This window comes from Triticum dicoccoides, chromosome 7A (assembly GCF_002162155.2).
Source record: "Triticum dicoccoides isolate Atlit2015 ecotype Zavitan chromosome 7A, WEW_v2.0, whole genome shotgun sequence".
In the NCBI taxonomy this organism is placed as follows: domain Eukaryota; kingdom Viridiplantae; phylum Streptophyta; class Magnoliopsida; order Poales; family Poaceae; genus Triticum; species Triticum dicoccoides.
The window spans coordinates 99823217-99831255 of NC_041392.1; positions in this window are offsets into that span (position 1 = coordinate 99823217).

Below are 8039 nucleotides of genomic sequence, written 5' to 3' on the forward strand. Positions count from 1 at the left end.
CCACACACTATATCTCTCTAGGTTTGTATCTCTCTCACACAACCCCACATAGGTGGTGTACGTATACAAGAAGAGAATAGGTGCACCGTGCACGTACTCACGCTTCGTGCCCAGCCACACCCGCGCGGGTACACGGTGGAGCTCATTTTTCCGCAGAAGGTGAATTTGTTTTTGAAACATCAAGTGGCCAGAGACTCGAAAACTTATTTGCCCATTAGTGACTTGTCAGGGCGGTGGATTTTAGTTTGTACGATAATGCTGCATCCACCTAAAGTAACGAAAGTTCTTAGGTAAACTTCCTAGTAATTCCCTCTTCGTAGGTGCAGCATTACTCCTAACATTTGTAATATCAGTTTGAAACTTATAATATTGCCATGTCCTATTCCTGCGTTTTCAAAATCCTGCGAATCAAACAGGTCCTGAGTTGGTGATGATGTTGTGCCTCCCATTTTTCACCAATAGTCGTCGGATCTAGATCTGACGCATACAAACCAAGCTTCTCCATTTTTGCAAAAAGATGCCCGCACTTGTTCCCTATTTACAAACAACTCCTTGTCTCGCACAATCTAGGAGTCGAAGGCCGTGGAAAAATCTGGCGCGATGGCCGCTGCCGGAGCTGTCCACCCCCAATCTTGGTGTTCCGTGCAATGCACGGGCATCTACGCACGGGAAATTATGTTGAACAGGGCTAGTTGTAAGCAGGCTAGCTCTACAACCATGATGATAGTGACTGCAGACGGTGAGGCTGACTATGGTATGCCGAACACGGCGCCTATACTTAGGTGTCATCTCCGGCGCAGGGTCTTCTCACTTCACTGTGAGGAGGAACACGTAATAATTTGACCAACGGGTAGTATAGTGCTAGTACTCCTACTACTACATTGGTAGTACTACTACAAGTACTAGTAGCACCACCGTCTGGATTTAGGAGTACTACCACGTCCACCGGCACCGAGGAACATCTCCAGGTAGTATTGCTTGAGGCCGCCAGGGCGAGGGGCCGCTTGGACAACAACTTCGTCTCCTTGTTCGACGAGGTCCTCGTCGGTTTCCTCGACAAGTTCACCGTCGTCAAGAAGCTTGCGGACGACTTTGACGTAAGCCTCTAGCCAACGCGCCCAGGCTCTGCGATGCCCGCCACCCTCAATGGCCACTATGGTAACAACCTCTTCGACGCACTGGTGGCCCTGCGACTGCCCGTCGTCGCGCCGGAGAATGTCCACCTCGAGGTCGCGCTCGCCGCGTAGCGCCTGGCGCAGCAAGACACCATCGACATAATCACCCACGTCTACGCGCAAATCGTCCACAAGGACTACTACATGCAAGAGGAGGACGATAGGACGCTGGCCTTCTTGGAGCGCAGGGCAACCTTGGACGTCACTGTTCAGAAGCACGTTGAGCTCGCCGCCAATGCCGCTGCTCCTCACACGTTGGTTGGTGACCCGGCGCACTAGGGCACTCGCTGCTCCTCACATACTCCATGCATGAACGGCGCCAGAACCAAACTTCTCATTACTCTAGGCAAAATCGTTATTTTCTATCTATCGGTCGCGCCATGGAGCATAAACAAATTTTACAAGTTACGAGTTCAAAAGAAAAAGCATGTTGTGTTCGTGTCGCACCCCCACATGGTTGGTCCGGCACGCCGCTCAAGCAGGAATGCGTGCGGTGTTGCATTTTCACTTACAAGTGGGACCGCAGTTGAGCAAACCGACTATCGGCAAACCCCCACCCCGCCCACCATGCGATGGCTGAGAAAACAGGAGGGAGAAGAGATGGTTGTAGCACGAACTCCAGGAAAATTGGTGTCGGATGGGACTCGTGTGGGTGGCGTGTGCCGTACTGCTAGACGTGAATGCTACTGAGTTATGGCCCATGCCACCTCACCATATCGAGCCTATATCGAGGTACGTAGAACAAATTTCCTGCAGTCCGTGCTCAGCCCTCCTCTATCTCTCTTCTCAGCCAGCCAGCGGACGCGCGGAGCCCATCGTTTGTTTGCTCACATGCGGCCCCACATGTCAGTGAAAACGCAAGAGGACCCACTGAACCTGCACATCTTTCACCTCGACGTGCTGGTGATGAAAAACAAATCCAATAGAAGATCTTCGGTGGCCGCTTTTGGAGTTACTCAAGAGTAGTAAGATTCTATTTACAGTTTAACCCAAGATGCACATCTCGTGGCTTCAACTACCACTCTATTTTCTTTCATGACACGACCTGGATGCTGGATGTCCCACGTGTCGGCAAAAGGAGGAAGAACCCGACCAAATCTTCGGTTCTGCTCTCGTATTAGACTAGTTGTGGTAACTTCAAATTTTTATTGTGTACTCCCTCCGTTCCAAAATACTTGACTTCCATTTGTCCAAAAATGGATGTACCTATATACTAAGACATGTCTAGATACATACATATATATATATATATTGACAAATAGAAGGCATGTATTGTGCAACGGAGGGAGTAGAATGGATGCAAGTTTTTGTATTGGTAAGAAGAGTACATCCATATATTGATAGAGCACAATTTAGTAGATGTTCTATCACTTTTAGCTAGCACAAACGCAAGATCGAGCCTCTGCAGATCAACAATGAATGCATCGAGAAGGCACTAATCCAACTTACAGGAGTAGTAAAATGTATTCTTGTGGTTCTTGTTTTCTTTGGTCTTGCTTTTCTAGTCAAAATTATCATTGGAGTCCGTGCAAAACGGAGGTGCGTTTGGGGTCATGCGTTGGAGTTGGCCTTACAAGTGGGACCGCAGTTAAGGAAACCGACTATTGGCAAACCCCCACCTCGCCCGCCGCGCGATGGCTGAAGTTAGAGAAACGACGAGGTTGAAGAGATTGCTCTAGCACGAACTCCAAAAAATAATATGGTGTCAGATGGATGTCGTGGTGGTGGCGTGTGCCGTACTCCTGGACGTGAATGCTTGTTCTGGCCCATGCCACCCTACTACTCCTACTACTTTCTCCTACTAGTATATAGTATACTAGTATCGAGGATTCGAGGTGCTGGTTACGTACAACGAACACATTAACATATGGCTACAGTAAAAACACCCGCCCAACGCTAGAAGCATGTGAAGCTAGTACAAATTTAGAGAAGTGACTCGAAAGCCATTCATAAATTTAGTAAGTTTATCACAGGCATATCATTTTATTACATAGAACAGGTCATCAACCCACATCGACAACGAGGATACATTATAAATACTAAAGTTTTCACCACACAACAAATAACAAGCCATGAAATGAACTTCAACTCAACCATTCCGCGGTGTTGGAAACGCTTGCTTTGAACCACAACTGATTCTCTGGGACGGGCCATTTGTTGACGATCTGGAGACCAACGGAGGACCGATCATCCAGGCTGAAGCGGCCTACTATATCAGTACGAGGGTAGGGAACCACCCAAATGTCCGAGGTATAGACACAGTTGCTTCTCATAAATGTGTCAACAGCAGTTGGATCGCCTTTCACCATCACCAGATAGTTTTTTCCAAGGAAGAGCGAGTTTTCTCCAAGACTATCAATTCTGTGCCAGGGAGAAGGAGTTGGCGCTAGCACACTAGTATCCATCCCGAATACCATGCAACGGGTGTTGGAATAGGTCCGGAGAGTGCGACCATGGGAGACACCTGCTTCCTTACCAGTAACATCATCAGTGGGTTGTATACACACAAGAAGAGGTGATACATCGAAATTAGTTGCCAGGCGCCACAGAGTATATCGGCACTGCTCGTCCTCATGCTCGTGATCATCACCATCGTCATCTCCCCGTTGGTTATAAAAAATTTCAAGTATAGGTGGTGGGATGTTCACAGGACCTTAGAAGGTTAATTAGTAAAGGGAAACTTGCTAACCCGCATGCATGTGGATGAAACAATTATAATTATGGTGGAAGAAAAACGTACCGAAACTACTAGGATGCCATGCAAAAACAGTGCCACGAGTGGTGGCAGGAAACACAAGGCCCTCGTATTGAATTGCATCACAGTACTCATCCGTGTACAGAAACTGATTTTTGAGCAATATCCATCGAGTCGAACCACGAAGGACGGCAACAAGCTTGTTGAAGATAGCAACAACTTGATCGTTGTTGTAATTCCAAGAGCGGTTGGGAACTCGACAAATTGCTATCTTCAGTAGAAGACAGTCACCATGATCGTATTTGAACGTGCGTACATTACCAGTGTGCTCAACCTCTGGGTAGTGTGCTGAGATTTTTGGAAGTGGAACCCGGTGACTAGTGTACACATTCACAAGTTTCCACTCGCAGTTGGACCCAATGTAAATAACCCAATCTCCATTTTCGCCCGCCCAAGCCTTGCCCTCGAGCGATGGCATCTTAACATCATACGTATCATTATCAAGCGGCATCAACTGGCACATGGCGAGGCCTCCATCGTGCCGGCGCCAGTCATTAGGGTCACGGCGAAGAAGATAGGGGAGATCAAACCGCTCCTTGACTCTTGGGTTCTTTCTAATGAAGTTATTAGTAAAGTCAAGAATGGGCTTGAACAAACCTGACATGCTAGCCGAGGTGATGACATCGCATCGATCAATGAGTTCCTCCACCACATCATCTTTCAGATCGGGGTAAGAATAACGGGGTCGTTTCCGGTCTGTTCCCTCCATGGAGAAGACGATCGAACAATGGCAGAAGAAAGGGTGAAGGGCTGAAGCAAAATGGAGGAGGGAGAGGAAGAGCATGCGACAGCAGTTCCAAATCGAGAGGGAAAGGCGAAGAGTCAGTGGATGGTTGCGAGTTTGCCACGGTTCACAAAGAGGCGCCCCGGCCTACATGTCCATTCGGAAATACTCCTACTACTCGCCGTCATCTCACTGATATGTTGGAACGGGACCACATATCAACGAAATATGGTGTGTAATTTCTCGTGCAAAATTCGATCTGGCCGCGTTGGCCTGAGGTGCTGCATTAGTTATTGACCTTTATTTTTTTAATGTCGTCCCGATCAGTTTTGAAGCACGACTAACTGGTACTGTACGTGGAGAGGATGACAGCAGGGACCCGCCAAAGTCATGGCAGCATGCATGGAAGTGCCTCCTTATTTCAAGCCAATAAAAAATGGCTCCTCCTAGTGGATTTCTGACATCTGGGTCCCATGCCATTGTCAACGTAGTCAATAAATGAGAGAATTGCACAACGAGTGGCTGACACCAGGGACCCAGCAGCTCGCCCAGTTATTTTTGTTTTGGGTTAATTTGATAAATGCCACTCCAAATCTGTTGTATCCGAGAAATGCCACTGCAATTTCCAAACTTTGAAAAATGCCATTTCATGCCATTTCTAGTGGCATTTTTCAAATTCTATAGTGGCGTTTTTCAAAGTTTGAAAACTGCAGTGACGTTTTTCAAAGTTTGCAAAAATTGCAGTGGCATTTTTCAAAGTTTGGAAATTGCAGTGGCATTTTTATGAATCGCCATAATTGGAATGACATCTATCTATACCTATACTAATTCTAGACTTTCAAGAAATTCCACGTTAATTAGATTTTACGAGTCATTAATCTGGTGGGACCAAGTTATTACGGTGTAGATCTGCCCGTGAACTCCCTAATTAAAGCAACCAAACTCTATCTCTTTGACAAAAAACAATCTTTGTTAGAAAAAACAATCTCAATGTCTTTAACAGAAAAACAGGAAAGACAATCTCCATGTGGTTTTAAAATCCACCTTAAAGTAACCTCTATCTCTGTTTGACAAAAAAACAATCTCTATCTCTTTGACAGAAAAAAAGAAAAAAATCTCTATGCACTTTTAGACTCCACGGCCTCTTCATCTCCCGACGCCATCTTTCTCTCCCTTCACAAACTTTTCCTATTCTGTATAATCAATATCTCTCCCATATTTACAACGGATCGAATGCATCCACGGCCTGTTCCTCATCTCCATTATCTCTCTCCATCCAATGGAAAACAAAGTAACCTGGGAAGTATGGATTCAGTGTGCGTAAAGAGTTTATTAGATCAAAAAATTTCCTCATCTAGATCAGGTTCGTTTTCTTGCCGGTTTACATTTGAATCTACTGTTGTGTATTTGGATTCTATATGATCGTTGCTTCTAAGAAGGCAACTAACAGATCCAAGGGTGGGGGCTTAGGCTCAAGCGACATCCAGCGTCGTTGCATCCAACCCTCCAAGCAACACCACAAGAAAAGCATGGATCCAGCACGAACTACATAGTTATGAGTGGATTGAAGCCCATCACCGGGGCTGCTAAGCATGATTCTGTAGACAGAGGATGTGCGTGCTGAAGCCCCAACCACAGCAACACACGAACACAACATTAGTTCTGAGCGGTTCGTTTTCTGTGATTGCTTTATATGTGCAATTATAGAGTTGTATCTACGCCTATGTAATTTCACATCGTGTATCTGCATGTCGAATTCGAACTATCTGTCAAAAATATTGTGTACTCCAACTTAACGTATCAATAGTTCAATATTTCAGATATGTGAACCTCAAGAATCAGCAGTCTTACACCACTGATTTTTTTTCTTTAATTATATAAGAAACAACACCGGTCTTTTTTTTTCTCCTTTGTCGTCTATCTTACGACCAGAGGCAGTTGTATCGACGCGCAAAGCCATGCCGCTGACGTCAAGGCCGCAAGATCATATAGATAGCAAACTGGTTTGATATTTCTTTCTGACAGGTTAAATTTGAATCTGAATTGGTTTGTTTTACGACTGCTGGTAGATGATTTTAGGATGGTGAATATGGACGGGCCTGAGACCTACATCAAGCATGTGAAGTCACAAGCGATGGCATTTCTGGGGATGTTGTCTTCGTAGGCTATACCCAAGAACATGCATTCAGTATGGGGGGGAACGAAACTGCAATATGTTAAGTGCCTGCAACCAACAACACTGTGGCAGCGTACTAAATCGTTCTGGGCAGCCAAAGATGTCGCATAAATTAGCACCAACCTGGATGAAGATAAATAGATCTTAATTACATGGACCCATGCCCGCGAGGGACATGGTGAGGCTTTAGTACCCGTGGTGGAAACAAGGTGATTCATTCGCACAAACATGTATTTTTTACCGGGATCAGTCACACAAGCATGTATAGAGGTTCACCTGCTTGATTAGGTTTCTTGAAAGAACTAATTATCCTATTAATATTTTTCTTTCCAAAGTTTTGATTCTCTTTGAGATGAAATAATCATTTTTTAAACCCGTATCAAGTTGGCGTGAAGTGCATACATGAACATATTATAATTATTGTTTGTTTCATTTTTGTATTAATTTCAGGAGTACCAATGACAACCAGCAGGATGCTCTACGTATACTGTTTGCTGGAAGGGATACTAATAATTTAATACATGGTCTCATGGTACGAAAAGTATGTCATGTATAATTCAGATGTACAATATGTTTTGCTTAGATAAAATGGAGACATTGCTCTAGATAAAATCCAGACATTGCTCGGGTTATAGACTAATATTTTTCTTTCCAATGATTTTGACTCTATTTGAGGTGATATAATAAGTTTTTAAACCTGTTAAGTTGGTGTGAGATGTATGCATGAACATATTCTAATTATTGTTTGTTTCATTTTTGTAGTAATTACAGGAGTACCAATGACAACTAGCAGGATGCTCTACGTATATGGTTCTTGGAACATATACAAATAATTTAATAAAGTCTCATGGTACAAAAAGTATGTAATATAAAAGTCAGATGTACAATATGTTTTGTTAGATAAGACATTTAACACATAAAGAGGATGTGATACCCAGGATGCTACAGTAACCATACATACGAGATTTTACGTGCAGTGGTTATTATAACAACATTATTTGGGTCATAGACTATATATAATTTGCAAACAAGTATTACAAGAAATTGCAGATATTCCAAAACTATAGTTTTGAACAGTTAGTTATTTTAATAAGTAGAAATAATACTCGCATAAAAATACTTTCCATAATATAGTTTAAAATTGCACTGAACTGGGGACATAAACATACATACACAAACTTATTGGCATCGGATGTTTGGAAGGAACGA